The following is an 18002-nucleotide window of genomic DNA, read 5'->3' as shown; positions in this document are numbered from 1 at the left end:
CAGTATTACTCTACTTTTCACCTTGCAGGTAAGCACACATAAGCAACTGTATTTGGCCAAGGTTGCAGAGTAGTATGGAGAAGGCAATGGCACCCCACTCCAGTACTCTTGCCTGGAAACTCCCATGGAAGGAGGAGCCTGGTGGGCTGCAGTCCATGGAGTCGAGAAGAGTTGGACATGACTGAGCAACTTCACTTTCACTTTTCACTTTCATGCATTGGAGAAGGAAATGGCAACCCACTCCAGTGTTCTTGCCTGGAGAATCTCAGGGACGGGGAGCCTGGTGGGCTGCTGTCTATGGGGTCTCACAGAGTTGGACACGACTGAAGCGACTTAGCAGCAGCAGCAGCAGCAGAGTAGTAAGGACCAGAGCCCGGCTGCGAAAGAGGCTTGTCCAGCTCTGGAGTCTCCACTCTAGGGTAAGCTGATCAGGTGGTTGATCTACCTGCACCCTGTATTCTGAGAAGACTCTGGAAGGATCAGCACCACCCTTTGCTGTTGCTTCCTTGTCTCTTACTCATTAATCAGCCTCTGCAGCCCCCGCCCCCCGTCCGGTGGAAACTCCTTTTGTTTGACTCACATCTTGGTCTGCAACCAATGCACCCCGTAGGCACAATTCAGTCAGAATCTTGTCTAACGCTGTAGACACTTGCACATCTTCTCCTTCCTTTGACTGCCGTGTTGCTTCTGTATCCCCATGGTACTGACTGAATTGTATCCCCAACATTCACAGGTTGAAGCCCTACCCTACAACATGACTGTCTTTGAAGGTAGGATCCCGACCCCCTGTGACCAATGTCCTCAGAAGGAAAGGATATTGCTGTGAATACACAAAGAAAAAGCCATGTGCACTTACAGCGAGGAGGCGGCTGCCTGGGAGCCAAGATGACAGGCCTCAGCAGAAACCAAACCTGCCACCACCCTGACTTTAGACTTCTAGCCTGTTGAACTGTGAGATATAGATTTCTGTTGGGTAAGCCATGGAGTCTGCAGTATTTTGCTATGGCAGCCCTAACAAACTAGTCCACCCCACTTTCTGCCTGCTTCTCCAGCTGCTCCTTCTCAGTATCTTCACAGGTTTGTTTCCGTCCAGTCATCACTGGTCAGTGCTGGTTCTTATGATGCTTGTTCTCTGCCCCTTCTCTCGTTCCTTCTGTGGAACACAGCTATTTCTATGACTTTACTAATCTATGTTCCCAAATCTAATTATCAAGCTCTGATTTTTCACTGAAGCTACAATTATTCCAACTGCCTACTCGACTCTCTTCATGGGTGTTCCACTGGTACCACACGCTCATTATTCTAAAATTGGACTCCAGAATATCTGTCCTGTGGTACATTTCCAATATGAAGAAAAGGCTCTATCTTTCATGGGTAACCCAAGCCAGAAAGATAAAAATCAGCCAAGAGTTTGCCCCTATTTTGCCCCCCAGAACCAACTGGGAATTAGGATCTTTTTATTTTCTAAATACTGAGTCTGTTCCACTCCCATCCTCAACACCGGCGTTATTTTAGTTCTCTCTCTCATTACTTCATAGAGTCTTATGTCAGTTTCCCAATCTTTTCACCTCTTCAATCTCACCCGTTCTACTACATTCTTCACTGCTACCAAAATGTTCCCCCACCAAAATTACAACAATAACAATCACATTTAAAATTATCCAGTGGCTTCCTCTTGCCTTCAGGATAGAATTTCAGCCTACTGTCCATCCATTTACTCGACCAGCATTGATTCTCTGCTGCTGCTACTGCTGCTAAGTCGCTTCAGTCGTGTCCAACTCTGTCCGACCCCATAGACGACAGCCCACCAGGCTCCCCCGTCCCTGGGATTCTCCAAGCAAGAACACTGGAGTGGGTTGCCATTTCCTTCTCCAATGCAGGAAAGTGAAAAGTGAAAGTGAAGTCACTCAGTCGTGTCCCACTCTTAGCGACCCCATGGACTACAGCCCACCAGGCTCCTCCTTCCATGGGATTTTCTGGGACCCAAATACTCTTTAAGCACTGAAGATATGAGGACTCAGAAAATGTAATCCTAGCTTTAGTTGAAGGGCATTAGGCTGTCTTTATGATCTAATGTGAAACATATATAAGTAAACACACAATATTAATAAATCTGATAATATGATTAGCACAGTGGTGATGAGCTCCAAGTACCATGGGGAGCAGACAGGCAACAGAGGCCATCAATCTAGCTTAAGAGTAAGAGAAGGCCCTTTTGAGCTGAATCTTGAAGGATGGTCAGGTGAAGGCATAAGGTAAGATGTTACAGGTACACGGAATGGCAGCATGAAGACAAGATGTGTGACCATGGAGTGCATAAGGACAGGCAAAGATTTCAGAATGCTAGATTATAAATATGAGGGGATTTTAGATGGAATGTTTTGGCCCCAATTCTGCTACTCCTGCAATTAGATCTGTATGGCTCTTCTCACTAGAGGCAAAGAGTTCTTAAAGTCAAACACTGGTCTGAGGCTTGTTATGTGGATGGTAAATATCTAATGTGAATATTACAGTGTTATCTGAAGTTATATGCAATTATGTAACTGTTCTACAATGTTGGTTGTAGTATATAAGCTGTATATAAGCAGTTACAGAACGTGGCCAACACTGTTACTTGCTTTGTACAAAATCTATTCTCCCCTTTCCATACTGTGCTCAGAAATCCAATTTTGATTAGGATGTGACTTTAACTACAACTTAGGGAAAGGACTCATCCTTTTTAACGGTAGATATATGATCCAATTTCGCACAAAGACATGTAAGAAGAAATCCGATCGGGGCTTATGAGAAAGATTTTTTCTGTATGTGACTGCAGAAGAGTGCCCAAAGAAAGCAACATGCCCCTCACCACTTCCGTCTCCTACCTTTGGACCTGATGAGCAGAGACTGACACAGAGGTGATGCCGCGACCTTTCAACAATGAGAGGGATGCCAAAGGTATCACGGTAGAACCAGTGAGTCAATAGGGCAGCTACCTCCGTATGGATGTTACCTGACTGAGGTAGCCAAGCCCTCAAAATTGGCTGTGACTCCTCCCTCCCCGCACTGGACCCACACGTTGCTTCCTGCATCCAGAGGTAAGATGGGGTCTGTATTCTATTTTCCCTCTCCTTTAAAGGGTTGGTTTTGTATCTTACTTTCACCAACAGAATATGATGGAAATGACATACCACCAGTTCAAGGACTAGTCTCAAAGGGGACTTCCTCTCTCAGAAATGAGTCATCAGGTTAAGAAGTCTACATACCCGGAGACTGTCATGCTCTGAGGAAGCCCAAGCTAGCCACATGAGACCACATGGAAAAAGAGACCCCCAGCCAGGCACCAGCTATCCAAGCAGCCTGGCAGAAGCACCAGACATCTGAGTAATGAAGCTATCGTGAACGTTCCAGCCCCAGAAAATGCAGAGGGAATAGGCTCAGTGAGTTCAGCCCAGATGGCAGAACCATGAGACATAATAAACTGATATTGTATAAGTCATTAGTTCCAGACAAAATCATTCCTAACTAATACCAGAGAAGTTCACTGATCATAAGGAAAGAGGAAGATGCTCTAGTCACCATATGGCTATTAATCTGTGTACCAAATACAAATCATATCAACTATGAATTAAGAACTGTAGAATTTCTCCAATTATCTTGTGAATTACACAATTATATTTATGTATTTGTTCTCATAAATACATATGAATATGCATTTGTATGTTTATTATATGTTGCAGCCATGTAAATGTAGCAAAATTTTGAGAGTTTTGTTTTAGCAGTTCTCCATTTTCACACATTAATAAGGCATTTCACAATCCCAAAGGGGGGACTTCCCTGACGATCCAGTGGCTAGGACTCCGTGCTCCCAGTGCAGGGGACCCAGGTTTTATCTGTGGTTGGAGAGCTGGATCCCACGTGCCCCAAGTAAAAGATTTCACATGCCACAACTGAGACCCAGAGCAGACAATAAAAATAAGTATTAAGTGTCGTGGTCCAGGCGCGACTTGGAAAAGAATTTCCAGACCTGAGACTGAATGAGAGGGAAATAAAGTTTATTAAAGCGGGAGACACTGTTAGAAAAGCAGGCCAGCTCAAGGGAGAACCGATGTTGAATGGGGGTCCTTCGTCCACTTTTATACCCGGGGTACAAGGAGTGGGATAGGGGTCTTGAGGGTCATTTGCTTATAGGATGAGGCAGGTATACAGGGTGGGCAGAAGAGTAAGGCAAATACCTCCTCCCTATGGGGTAGGAGGGGAGACAGGTTACACTGTTCCATTAATAGTTACAACGTGGGGGAGGGAAGGACGAGAAGGGTCTGGTTTTTCCATTCCTGCATTCCAAAATGCAGGAACAAGAGGTGTTCCTTGTTCCAAAAACCCTTCTTGGTTTAATCTGCTCTTTCGTCCTTGGGTCATCACATGCCCCTTTTGCTACCCTGCTCATCTCTAACTATCTACTTATTTCCATTCTCAGGCATTTGGGAACCCAGTCTCAAAGGAAAAGGGGCGATGACCACTCTGGCTTCTTTCGGCTGTACTGGAGCATCGTGGGGCTCTGGGTTCCCTTTGCCTGCTCTCTGTCAGGATGCATTTACAGAGGGAGATGAGAGTCCATGGAATGATAAGGAGGCTTGTTTCAGCATTGTCTGGGTGTTGGCCAGGGAATATTCTTGTCAAACTATCACTTGGGTATTTGTTGTATTCTAGAAGAAACAAACTTAAAAAGAAAGTTAAAGATATTTGGCCCAAAGATTAATAGAAAAGCTGCTCAGGGCTAGCCAGGAGAACCAGGCCCAGACCTGGTTCGTGACATTAGTGTTTCTCTAGGTACAAGAAGATGCAAAGATTTGGGCTCATAAAATCTTTACTTGAAAACATCTGAGTATTCGAAGGCCGGTTCTTCCGGGTTTTTCCCAGAGCACAGGGTGCCTTGTTTCTGATCTCCATCCTGAGCTCCTTTCAGGGGGTGTTGAAGGTCAGGAGCTTACAGTGGTCATGATGTAATCTTTGCAGAGGCAGCTGGTGAATGCCCACTTCCAGTCCCTTTCCAGCCCCATATTTGACCATGCTTTGGGGGCATTTCCTGGCTACTGTGTCCCTCGGGTCTAGGAAGGCTCATTCCCAGGTTTAACGAAGATTCCATTGACAGGCCACTCTGTGTGCTGCTACTGGACCAGGCATTGTGAGTAGCAAGTCTCTGGACCATTCCTGTGTTACTAGCCTCTTGGTCCAGGAAAATACTGCTGTTGCTTCTTCCCATATCTAGAGTTATATTATTATAATCATTGATCTCATATGGAACTGCATATCAGCATTTTATCACAGGCTCAGGCACACATTTGGTAATGTAAGAAACAATCTTCTGAAACAAGTGACATAGAAAATAGTATAGTAAGCAGTTATTAGTAAGGTCACAAGCAAGATTTTAAGTCAAGAACCTTCATTAGGTAGAGCCCAGTATACCCCAGGTCATCTGACTTCACTTGTTAAATGCCTATAGCCTGGTGTTAATCTCCTGGGTGTACATCACAGAGCATCTGATCTTTATCTGAAGATTGGTAACTGTCTCAGAAATGAGTCTTAGTAAACACTAGACCTTAATTAACAAAACTAGAAACTTAGTTTAACAATGTACAAAACTTAGTATTCAGTGAAACATGATTTTTTTCATTATGAGGGCATTAACCCTGTAGCCAGGGAAGGCTTTAACCCATCAAATAAAAATGAGGTTTGTCAGGGAGCCGGGAAAAGCCAAGCAGCTGTCTTGGATTTCCCATAGCCCTGACTCTCTGATTTACAGCTACTGTTCACCCATTTTTAATTCCCCCATTTAGGAGTAGACTGTTGCCATGTTTTAAGGACATCAGGATAGCAAAAGTTTAACCGTGAGGGCTTATTTTTTGTGGAAGCAGAATGAGCTTTGTCTACATGTACCATAACCTTAAAAAATGCTTCTTTACTTTACCAAAATAACAAAAGATATAAAAAACAAATATAAATCACTTAAAGGCAAAGAAATTAATAATCTGTTATTGAAAGCTGCATTCTAATAAAACTTTGTTCTCTTAACATAGAGCGTAGACTAAATTACAGTCTGTTACCAGTTTACCAGAAAACTAATAAGCAAAATTTGTTTATTGGTTAATCTCAGAAAAGTCTTTTCCATAAATCTTGAAAGTAGCAGTATCCTTGCAAAGGCATCAGAGAGAAACCATATAGGGCTTCCCTCATAGCTCAGGTGGTAGGAAGGAAGATCTTCCTCCGCTGTGTCAGGAAGATCCCCTGGAGAAGGGAAAAGCTACCCATTCCAGTATTCTGGCCTGGAGAATTCCATTGACTGTATAGTCCATGAGGTCGCCAGAGAGAGTAGACTAAATTACAGTCTGTTACCAGTTTATCAGATAACAAACAAGCAAAATTTGTTTATTGGTTAATCTCAGAAAAGTCTTTTCCATAAATCTTGAAGTAGCAGTATTCTTGCAAAGGCATCAGAGTGAAATCCTAAAAGACAAGTTTAAAATCTGATTAAATTGCAATTGCCCGAGTAGCCTAGTCATTGCTGTAATATGTAACACTTTAATATGATAACTAGAATTATAATTGACCATATTTTATCAGGGCATATAAGATCTATATGAATTCCACATAATTTCAGAATATCTGTATTAGTAACATCAACCATACAGTATAACCTGAGAAGATTTATCATCCCTTCAACAGTACTTCCCATTTAATTTAACATGTCCAATGAACCCAGGTAGTCTAATAGCTCTTTGGGATGTCTCAGGGGCCCTGTGAAGCATCCCAAAGTCAGCTAGAAGTCAAGTTATTTAGGAAGTTTTGTCAATAAATAGCAAAAGGGTTTGTAACACTCAGTCAGATAGAATCATATAGATCACTGTGAAACTATATATCCACTTAGCCAAAGTAACAAAGAAGATTTCAAAGGTAAACATAGAACAGATCACTCCAGAAGTAAAGAAACTTAAAATCCATTATCAAAGGCAGTTCAACATCTCAAGAAAACTTGTATTTATGTGCAAAACTCTTGCCTTGGGGTCTACTTTCCATAAAATCTTATCACTTTCTGCACCCATTACTTTGTTCTCCCATCCTGAAACAGTCACCTGTAAGTCAGACCTACTTCCTTTTCCCTTCATAAAATGTGATTCCATTCCTCACACCTTCTTTACTGAAAATACACATCCTACTTTCCTTAAGCAACCAAGAACTGACCTTTATGTTAGCATTCTATAGATTGGTGAACATAAATACCAATGATAATTTCTTTAAAAAAATTCTAGAGAACATCTCAGGATGGCATCAAACAGTATTCATTAATAGTCCAAAGTCTCTAGTTTCTCTGTAAGAGGAAGTGAGTGCCACCGCCAAGCGAAGATTTTGAACAGGGGAGGGGATGATCAAAGACAATATTATGAGATTTTCAAATTAGTGACTGGGACGACTGAAAGATGCATCTGAGGGCATAAGACTCTTATCAGGGAAAGCAGTGTGAAATAACAACTCTTACTAGAGTCACGATCAGGAGTGGAAGGAAACTTATACTAAACCTAGGCACAATGAAAATATTATGCTTAATGTTAATAACTCTTAGACACAGCTATATTAGATTAGCAAAACAAACATTAATACTAGATATTTAATATTGAATATTTTCCAGTTCACATGAATCTGACATTCTTTAGGTTAATTTCTCTTGTATTTAGAATTGTCTGATTTGTAAGTGTTTATTTTTCTTTAGGCCAATTAAATTAGAACTCATTTACAACTTCAGCAATATTATAAAAAAAAAAAAAAAGGCACACACTGAGACATACATAAATCCAGACAGACAGACGGAGATCTCACAGTTTCCCACTTGATATTTAAAATGTCTTTTTTGACACCACCACCCCACCCCCGCCTTTTTTTTTTTTTTTTTTTAAGTTTTAATTTGCTCAAGGCTGAGGTCTCAGGCAAAGTGGGCTGTGTATTTCAGGGATGTGGAAAGGGTTAACTTCAAGCTTTTCCCTAGACAGGCTTTTTAACAAGCTAGCTGTTTTTAATTGCATATGCAAAAAGAACAGGTTTTGCAGTTTCCAAGAAAAGAATTTCATTTTAACCAGTTTACTCCAGAGTCTAAAGAATATAATGGCCATCCTATGTCAAAAAATCATCTTTCCTTTCTGTAGTCATAGTTTTATACCTAAATTACAGACCAAATAGTGCTCAAATGAACTCTGATATCGGGGCAGATCAACTGATAAAAATCTTGGATTGTCCCTTTGGTGAGAAGGGAGGTCCTTGTCCCATCAGAAGAATCTGAAGGTTAAGGGGATTTGCAGGAGTTGGGGAAACTGGGTCCTTCCCCTCCCTGAGAAACAGGAGTAGTTAGAAGGGAATTCTTTAGGATGTTAGGAGAGTTTTTGATCCTTCAGGCTTTTGAATATAGGACTAAGACCTGGACCAAAGGGAACTTCAGAATCCTTTCCTAGAGAGCATGTGGATATGAAAGGAAATCTGATGGAGAGAGACAGAGGGGGACAGGAGATAGGGAGGCAACTGATAGATGTGAGGCATGAGTCCCTCAAATCCGGTTCTGAGTGAGGGCCATGAAGGACTGAACGTAAGGAAATTCTGAGTCCTTTCCCTGCTTTTGGCAAAAGCTAGCGTGCCATTCTGGAGAAGGCAATGGCACCCCACTCCAGTACTCTCGCCTGGAAAATCCCATGGATGGAGGAGCCTGGTGGGCTGCAGTCCATGGGGTCGCTAAGAGTCGGGAACGACTGAGCGACTTCACTTTCACTTTTCACTTTCATGCATTGGAGAAGGAAATGGCAACCCATTCCAGTGTTCTTGCCTGGAGAATCCCAGGGACGGGGAAGCCTGGTGGGCTGCCGTCTCTGGGGTTGCACAGAGTCGGACACGACTGAAGTGACTTAGCAGCAGCAGCAGCATGCCATTCAGAGGACATTTTTTGCGGGTCCTCCAGTTTGTACTGGGGCCAGGCCTTTTGCAGGGTCAAAAATTTCCGGTTTCTGAGAATCTAGCCAAGGGGTGAGTCTGAGAGAGGCTCCCAGGACCCACCAGAACCCACTCTTAGCCTACTGCCAGAGAATGGGGGCACCGAGAGTCACCAGCTGACAGAAAGGCATCCCTTTTGTCCCAGTCATCTCTCCATGCGACCAATGGCACAAAAATGGCCGACCCTCCCAACAGTCACGTCCGACAGTGAGAGGTGACCCCTGAGAGCCGTGCAGCCAGGGCAGCATGTGACCCGGGCACAGAAAGACAGATTCCGGGGAGCAACGGGGTGACTCACCATTTGGAGACTCCCTGAAATATGGAGGGCACTCTTGGGATGGCTCAGAGGCAACACCTGGGCTCCTGTAAATCAATCCGGACTGAAAAGGGAAAGAAGTGAGAGTGACAGGGAAGGAGGCTGAGGAACCCGCTTGACAACCCTGTGGGGAGGCGGCGGCCAGGGGATGAAGGCCTCTGTTTTGCTTCAACCACTATGCGCCTGACACGGTGCACGGAAGTTGTCTTGCTGGGGGCGGATGCCCTTGGGGCCTGATCCGTTCCATGTCCCCCTTATCCTCACATGGGAGTCTTCATGTGGCAGGTGCCCTAATGGCTTTTAAGTGCCTGACCCGTGCCCACAAATGAGGACTTGCTTAGCCTAGTCCTCAGTTGGCAGAAGACAAAGGAGAGACCCTCATTCCAGCACCCTCACCTGGCAGCTACTGGGTGCAGTGAGCAGTGGGCCTTTGGAGCACACCAGAGGGTGGCCCTGGCCAGAGTTCCTCAGTTGCTTCCACAGCACTTGCCTGTTCACAGAGGGTCCCCATGAGAAAGGAGAAGTGAGGAGGTGGGGAAGAGACCCCAGGGTTCCCCTACGGGCCACCAAAAATGTCTGGGCATGGGTTGGAAAACAATCTCTAGACATGAGACAGAATGAGAGGGAAATAGTTTATTAGAGTGGGAGACGCTGTTAGAACAGCGGGCCAGCTCAAGGGAGAACCAACGATGAATGGGGGTCCTTAGTCCACTTTTATACCCAGGATATAAAGAATGGGATAGGGGGTCTTGCGGGTCATTTGCTGATTGGATGAGACACATATACTGGGTAGGGGAAGAGTAGGGCAAATCCTTTTCCCTATGGGGTAGGAGGGGAGACAGGTTACACTGTTCCATTAATAGTTACAACGTGGGGGAGGGAGGGACAATAAGGGTCTGGTTTTTCCAGTCCCACATTCCAAGACCGTCCTCGGTTCAATCTGCTCTTTCATCCTTGGGTCACCACATTAAGGGAAAAAAGGGGTCCCCCAAGAGGGACCCAGGACTACTTGATCTCCAGGAGACCCCATTTTCCATGTCACACTAAGAGTGTATTTTATACTCAAGACGATGATAGACACTGAAGGAGATTTTGAACAGGGGAGGGAGATGATCAAAGACAATTATTTAAGATTTTCAAATTAGCGACTGGGACGACTGAAAGATGCATCTGAGAGCATAAGACTGTTGTCAGGGAAAGCAGTGTGAAATAACAACTCTTACTAGAGTCATGATCAGGAGTGGAAGGAAATCCTAGATAGGAAACATAACCAAGAGCTCAGTTTGGAAGGAATTGGTGTCTGAATTGACTCAGATACACAGGGATTTTTTGTGGAAGCAGCTCCCAAGCACTCCACACTTAATAATAACTATAACCAACACACGTTGTCCACACACGTTACTATGTGATGTGTACTCATTTCACCGGTGGCGATACTGAACCCCAGGGAGACTAAGTAACGACAGAGCCAGAATTCCAGCCCAGCACGAGGGCTGCCGAGCCCAGGCTCTCGGCAGCTTTGTCACCTACTGCCACCACACCAGCCCTTCCCGGTCTCCCCGCCAGACTGAGGCATTCTTAAGGCAGGGACTGTGTTTTTCAAATCTTTAGCTTCTTTTGCCTGATCCATATTTGTTGCTCAATAAATACTGTGAAGGAGAGGCTGATTGAATGGATAAATTCCGTACCATGTAACACTCAAGAACTGAGACTCCGCACATTGTGACACTGGGGAACTAGAACCTATGGTGCCCTTGATGCCTGAAGATAAAATGAGACTAGAAATGCTTGTCAAGAGATCTAAACACCAGCATAAGCTTCCTTTTAAAATGCTGAGAAATGCTTCCCAAAGTGAAAACAGTACAAAAGATAGATTTCACCCAGGGGATAAGATTTATGTGTTTGACAATTATGTTAACCAATTCTGTCTAACAATCTTTTTGTCTAACAATACAGCAGTCTTTGGTAGCCACAGGGAATTGGTTCCCGGAGCCTCTCAGATACAAAATCCTCAGATGCTCAAATCCCTTACATAATACTGCTAAATATTTGCTTATAAACTATGCACATCCTCCCTTAAGATATAATTTAAATCTTATTTCAATTACTTACAATACCTAATACAATGTAAATACTATGTAAATGGTTGTAAATACAATGTAAATGCTATGTAAATAGTTGCTGGTAGATTAGGAAAATTCAAGTTTCGCTTTTTAAACTTAAAGGAATTTCGTATATCAAGCCTTTTTCATCTGTGCTTAGTTGAAATGCATAGATGGATACAGAGAGCTGATTATATTTACTTTCTAAGAAATGCTAGATAACTTCCCTCTCATTTTGACATCATTTTCCAAGCTTGAAAATCATTCAGTTGAATAGTTACATTACAGGACTTGAAGGTTAAAACCTTAAACATAAGTTATGACTTTATAACGAACTGTTCTAATTGTTCATTTCACAAAAGTACAAAATCACTTAACAGTACATGTTGAATGACAAAAAAAATTAAGTATCTTAAGGAGGATTTATTTAGTTGCGGTCAGAGAAATACATAACCATTTTAAGAGCTACATCATTTAATTTGTACTCCAAATGCATGCTATGTCACAGCTTAGAACATAAAATATGCCTGTATGCTAATTAGATGTAATGCATATTTGATATTTTCTGGTAAAAATTCTGTATGGTAAAGTATTCAGAGGGTAATGGTAGCTTTTAGAAAATAAAGTGAAAGTGAAAGTCACTCAGTCTTGTCCCGCTCTTTGCGACCCCATGGATTATACAGTCCATGGAATTCTCCAGGCCAGAATAATGGAATGGGTAGCCTTTCCCTTCTCCAGGGGATCGTCCCAACCCAGGGATCGAACCCAGGTCTCCCACATTGCAGGTGGATTCTTTACCAGCTGAGCCATCAGGGAAGCCCTTATCAAATGACTACACCCATAGGCAGCTTCCCAGGTGGTGCTACTGGTAAAGAACCTGCCTGCCAATGCAGAAGACATGAGATGTGGATTTGATCCCTGGGTCAGGAACATCCCCTGGAGAAGGAAATGGCAACCCACGCCAGTATTCTTGCCTGGAAAATCTCATGGACAGAGGAGTCTGCAGGGCTACAGTCCATAGCATTGCAGAGTGAGATATGACTTAAGTGACTTAGCACACATGCACTTCTCCTAGTACTTAAGCCTTTTTTTTTTTTTGCTGCACAGCTTGTGGTATCTTTGTTCACCAACTAGGATCAAACCCAAGCTCCAGCAGAAGTGTAGAATCTTAACCACTAGACCACCAGGGAATTCCCAAGCCATCTTTATCACTAACTCCATAAGTTTTGTCAATTGACAAAAGATGAGAAATGAATTTTCATTGGTGAAGTAACTGGTGCTGGGACATGGAGACTGGTTTAAAGGAGTGGTCCCTTAAGCCTCACCCAGTATCTTGTGTTTGCCGCTTTTGGGAGAGTCTGACCCTTAACCTCAGATTAACTGAATTCTACTGCCAGGAAACAGTCACATTTTCCTGAACTGGCTATTTCCTGCAAAATACTTTCAGGATATACAAAAGGACTGAGAGCAGAGTCTTTCCCTTCCTACAGAAGAAGCCAATGCTAGTTTGCTGACAAATATTTGTACACATAGCAGAATTCAGTCTGAGATCCACTTTCATTGTGAAGCATTACCTGGTAGCCAGGAGGTGGGGAGACCTGGAGTTCTGATCCATTTCCAACTTGTCTCATCAACCAAAGGAACCAAATATTTGTCAATGATAAATTGGTGCATTCACAGCAATTCTATAAACAAAGAAACTTTAGATTAATAGCTAAGAATGACTGCAGGGAATATTTGGTAACAAAACACTTAGCCTGAGCATATCAGGGGTGAAGAATTCACAGTGGGCTGCAGTGCTCTTGTGTAATCAGTTGCACAAGACTCACATGTTATTAATTATTAACCTGCTGAATCACTGGGAAAGCATGAGTCACTCGCGCTGCAGGCACTTCAAAGGGCTGCCTCCTTCCTGAAGTTGACCATAGACTCACTGGTCCTTGTTTAGAGTTACCAAGGCAAATGCTTATCACCAAGTCGTAATAACATTAAAACATCTGCTCCACGTCCTCATTCCTCACCTAGAGGTTATCAGAATGCCACCAGTTCTACAGATTTCACAGGAAGTCATTCAGAGAGACTGCCTTTGAAATTTACCGTTATCATTTTCCCTCCACACACACAACAAACTTCTGAAAGACAATTAAAACCTTGAGCTCTTTTCGCAGCACTTAAAGTTTTGCTTGACTGTTTTATAGACACCTTTTATTATGCTCGACTCTTTCATCTCACCCATCTGCTCCAAGAAAACATACTTGCTTCTCTTAAGGGGAACACCCATGTTCCCTAAGACATTTTTCTTTAACTAGAGAAACTCAAGAGGTTTTACCACTGACTTTTATAAGTTTTCAAATCAGGTCTTCTACATACATGTTTAACAGAAAAGTAACAACTCTGTACATAAAATTCTACTTCTGGATGAAGTGTACAATACAATCTTCAGTTAGACCTTAATATTGGTGTAGCATTTGCCAATTTGCAGAGTCTCCACACACACACACACACACACACACACACACACACACACACGGTATTATCTGTTTCTCATCAAAACGACATTATGCTGGGGAGAGGGATAAATTAGGAGTTTGGAATTCACACACACACACACACACACACACACACATACAGGTAATCAACAAGGACCTACTGTATAATGCAGGGAACTCTACTCGATATTCTGAAACCTAAATAGGAAAAAAAAATTGAAAAAGAATAGGAATATATATGTACGTATAACTGACTCTCTTTGCTGTACACCTGGAACTAATACAACACTGTAAATCAACTATACTCCAATATAAAATAAAAATTAAAACAGACAGAAAATTAACAAATAAACCCACATGAGGCACCATTCCTTTGGTGAAGTGGCCAAGATGGCGCACACGTGCTGCGCTGGAGGGGGAATCTGTGAGCCTCGCCGGGTTAGGTGTCTTCCCCCCCGGGGGGCTGCATGACGCCCACTCTGGCCCTCAGGGGTTGCTGATGGTGTTGAAGGCTCTGGGTCTGCTCAAGGGATTCACCCCTGAGAGACGCAGGAAGTCAGAACTCCCCAACTTTTAGACCTCGACCCAGGAAGCTCTCCCAGTACCACCCGCTGCGGCTTCAACCCCCACGGCCAACTGGCTAAGTGTCGGGCACCTGCCGGCGCTTTGGGGAGTGTGACAAGCCCAGCGACCTCGCCACTACGTGATCACACTGGTGGGAGGACCCACAGAGCTCACGCGAGACCCAAGCAGGGCGCCGCACAGCACGTAAGTGACGCTTGACGCTGAGCGGCTCCAGGCTTGGGCCAGCAGCTGTTCTGGAGAACTCCGCCTGGTACCAGAAGCAGCGCCTGGTGGATTTACTAGCGGCAGTGAGCGGCCACTTCCTCGTGAACACACACCTCCACAGGTGGAGCATACTGACTGGCCTCAAGAGCCCTAAAGGCAGGAGTTTGGCAGTTTTTAAACCAGGTGCTCCAGGCCTCTGGTTTCTCCCTGTTCCTGCGTTATGGATGTAGGGTCTAGCTGGGTGGATATGATCAGATGGAAGGACCATATCTGGGTCCAAGTTCATCTGCAAGTTGAGTGGCGAAGATGTATTTGGAATCTCTGTTCCTCTAATTACAACTGAAGCAAAACTGGTAAAGTCCGCTGGCAATGCTGTTTGGCTGAACAGAGATAAGACATCTCCATTTAAATGGTATTAATTTGTTGTCAAGCAGCAGAACAATTGGATAGTAGGTCCCTGAAGGAGAAGGCAATGGCACCCCACTCCAGTACTCTCGCCTGGAAAATCCCATGGATGGAGGAGCCTGGTAGGCTGCAGTCCATGGGGTCGCAAAGAGTCGAACACGACTGAGCAACTTCACTTTCACTTTTCACTTTCATGCACTGGAGAAGGAAATGGCAACCCACTCCAGCATTCTTGCCTGGAAAATCCCAGGGACGGGAGCCTGGTGGGCCACCGTCTATGGGGTCGCACAGACATGACTGATGTGACTTAGCAGCAGCAGCAGGTCCCTGAAGCTCTTCACTTTTTTGCCCCTTGCAGAGGTTGACCACATAATGCAGCTGTATGTCAAAGGGCCAAAAAAGCAAGGTCCTCAGAGACCACTTGCTGCAGAAGTCAGAAAACTTGTTCTTGGACAAGTACTCTGGACTCTGCTCAAAGGTGCACACAAGCCCTTTAAGCAGTATAGATGAACTGGAAGCCATGTCTGACCTAGAGTTAAAAGAGTTTTGGAAGAACACTCATTTTCTAAATTCTTCATTGTGGAATGAGCGTCGTAGATTTGCTGCAAAGCAAATGCCATTTCTGATGATTCGTGAGGGTATGAGATGGTCACAGGAGGTGGAGTGGGTGTATATCACAGTAACAAATGCTGAGAATTGGTTTTGGTTTTTGGACCATGTATCCTTGAGAATGGCCTTTCCTTACTTAAAATGGAAAAAAAAAAATTCCACATGATACAATGGCTTCAGCTATGATGAAAAAATCCTTCTGGTGGTTCAGTTTTATCCATCTTTCATTCTCAAGACATAGGAACTTATACCTTGGCTTATGGAAATCCAAAACAGTATGGAGTATACTCGAGGCCTGACAGTGAGAGTTACTTCATTATTTATATAGGTTGGTTACATTTGTGTAATAGTGTGCTGTTTTATTTCCTAATCCTTGAACATTGAGGACTACAATAAAAAAGCATGATTTCCAGGGTTAATCTCTTTCAATAATAGTTTTTTCGTGAAAAACTAAATGCTGCCTTTCCCATTCTGTTCCCTCTTTTGGAGATAAGGAACAGTGAAAAAGAAGGATAATATGGAATTGTGGATACTTTTTTTAAAAAAATTATTTTTTATCGAAGGATAATTGCTTTACAGAATTTTGCCGTTTTTTTGTCAAACCTCAACATGAATCAGCCATAGGTATACATATATCCCCTCCCTTTTGAAACTCCCTCCCCATCTCACCCCTCTAGGTTGATACAGAGCCCCTGTTTGAGTTTCCTGAGCCATACAGCAAATTCCTGTTGGCTATCTATTTTGCATATGGTTGTATGAGTTTCCATGTTACTCTTTTCATACATCTCACCCTCTCCTCCCCTATCCCCATGTCTATAAGTCAGATTTCTATGTCTGTTTCTCCATTGTTTACCTGTAAATAAATTCTTCAGTACCATTTTCCTAGATTCCATATACATGTGTTAGAATATGATATTTATCTTTTATTCCTGACTTACTTCATTCTGTATAATCAGTTCTAGGTTCATCCACCTCAGTAGAAATGACTCACATGTGCTCCCTTTTATGACTGATAATATTCCATTGTGTATATGTACCACAACTTCTTTATCCATTCATCTGTTGATGGACACTGAGGTTGCTTCCATGTTCTAGCTATTGTAAATAGTGCTGAAATGAACAATGGGATATATACGTCTTTTTAAATTTTGGTTTCCTCAGGGTATATGCCTAGGAGTGGGATTGCTGGGTCATATGGTGGTTTTATTCCTAGCTTTTTAAGGAATCTCCATACTGTCTTCCATCGGAGAAGGCGATGGCACCCCACTCCAGCACTCTTGCCTGGAAAATCCCATGGATGGAGGAGCCTGGTAGGCTGCAGTCCATGGGGTCACGAAGAGTCGGACTCGACTGAAGCGACTTAGCAGCAGCAGCATACGGTCTTCCATAGTGCCTGTATCTATTTACATTCCCACCAACAGTGCAAGAGTGTTCCCTTTTCTCCACACCCTCTCCAGCATTTATTGTTTGTAGGCTTTTTGATGATGTTCATTCTGACTAGTGTGAGGTGGTCTCCCACTGTAGTTTTGATTTTCATTTCTCTAATTATGAGTGATGTTGAGCATCTTTTCATGTGTTTGTTAGCCATATGTATGTCTTCTTTGGAGAAATGTCTGTTTAGGTCTTTTCCCCACTTTTTGATTGGGTTGTTTGTTTTTCTAGTATTGAGTTGTATGAGCTGCTTGTATATTTTGGAAATTAATCCTTTGTCAGTTGTTTCCTTTGCTATTACTTTCTCCCATTCTGAGGGTTGTCTTCTCACCTTGCTTATAGTTTCCTCTGTTGTGCAAAAGCTTTTAAGGTTAACCATGTCCCACTTGTTTACTTTTGTATAGATCTCTGTTACTCTAGGAGGTGAGTCATAGGGGATGCTGCTTTAATTTATGTCATCGAATGTTCTGCCTATGTTTTCCTCTAAGAGTTTTATAGTTTCTGGTCTTACATTTAGGTCTTTAGTCCATTTTGAGTTTATCTTTCTGTATGGTGTTAGGAAGTGTTCTAATTTCATTCTTTTACATGTAGCTGTCCAGTTTTCCCAGCACCATTTATTGAAGAGGCTGTCTTTGACCCATTGTATATTCTTGCCTCCTTGTCAAAAATAAGGTACCCATAGGTGCATGGGTTTATTTCTGGACTTTCTATCTTGTTCCATTGGTCTACATTTGTGTTTTTGTGCCAGTAGGATACTGTCTTGATGACTGTAGCTTTGTAGTATAATCTGAAGTTAGGAAGGTTGATTCTTCCAGATCCATTCTTCTTTCTCAAGACTGCTTTGGCTATTCGGGG

At 43.1% G+C, this 18002-nt stretch overlaps 1 long non-coding RNA gene and 1 pseudogene across 2 annotated transcripts; one reads left to right on the top strand and one right to left on the bottom strand.

Moving 5' to 3' along the window:
- Positions 1 to 4060: 4060 nt before the first annotated feature.
- Positions 4061 to 14687, bottom strand: LOC133234994 (uncharacterized). 2 transcript variants are annotated; one of them, XR_009732389.1, is made up of 4 exons: positions 14271 to 14687; positions 12999 to 13109; positions 9305 to 9386; positions 4061 to 6483 (listed from the first exon to the last, which is right to left on the bottom strand). It is a non-coding gene; the product is annotated as an uncharacterized LOC133234994 (long non-coding RNA). The 2 variants fall into 2 exon arrangements; XR_009732388.1 differs by lacking the exon at positions 9305 to 9386 and having other exon boundaries at positions 14271 to 14634.
- Positions 14688 to 14713: 26 nt separating this feature from the next.
- LOC133235655 (tyrosine--tRNA ligase, mitochondrial-like) lies at positions 14714 to 15937 on the top strand (annotated as a pseudogene).
- The last annotated feature ends 2065 nt before the right edge of the window (positions 15938 to 18002 follow it).

Source organism: Bos javanicus, chromosome 22 (assembly GCF_032452875.1).
Source record: "Bos javanicus breed banteng chromosome 22, ARS-OSU_banteng_1.0, whole genome shotgun sequence".
Lineage (NCBI taxonomy): Eukaryota > Metazoa > Chordata > Mammalia > Artiodactyla > Bovidae > Bos > Bos javanicus.
The sequence above is the reverse complement of the archived record's forward strand: the minus strand, read 5'-3'. Positions and strand labels throughout refer to the sequence as shown.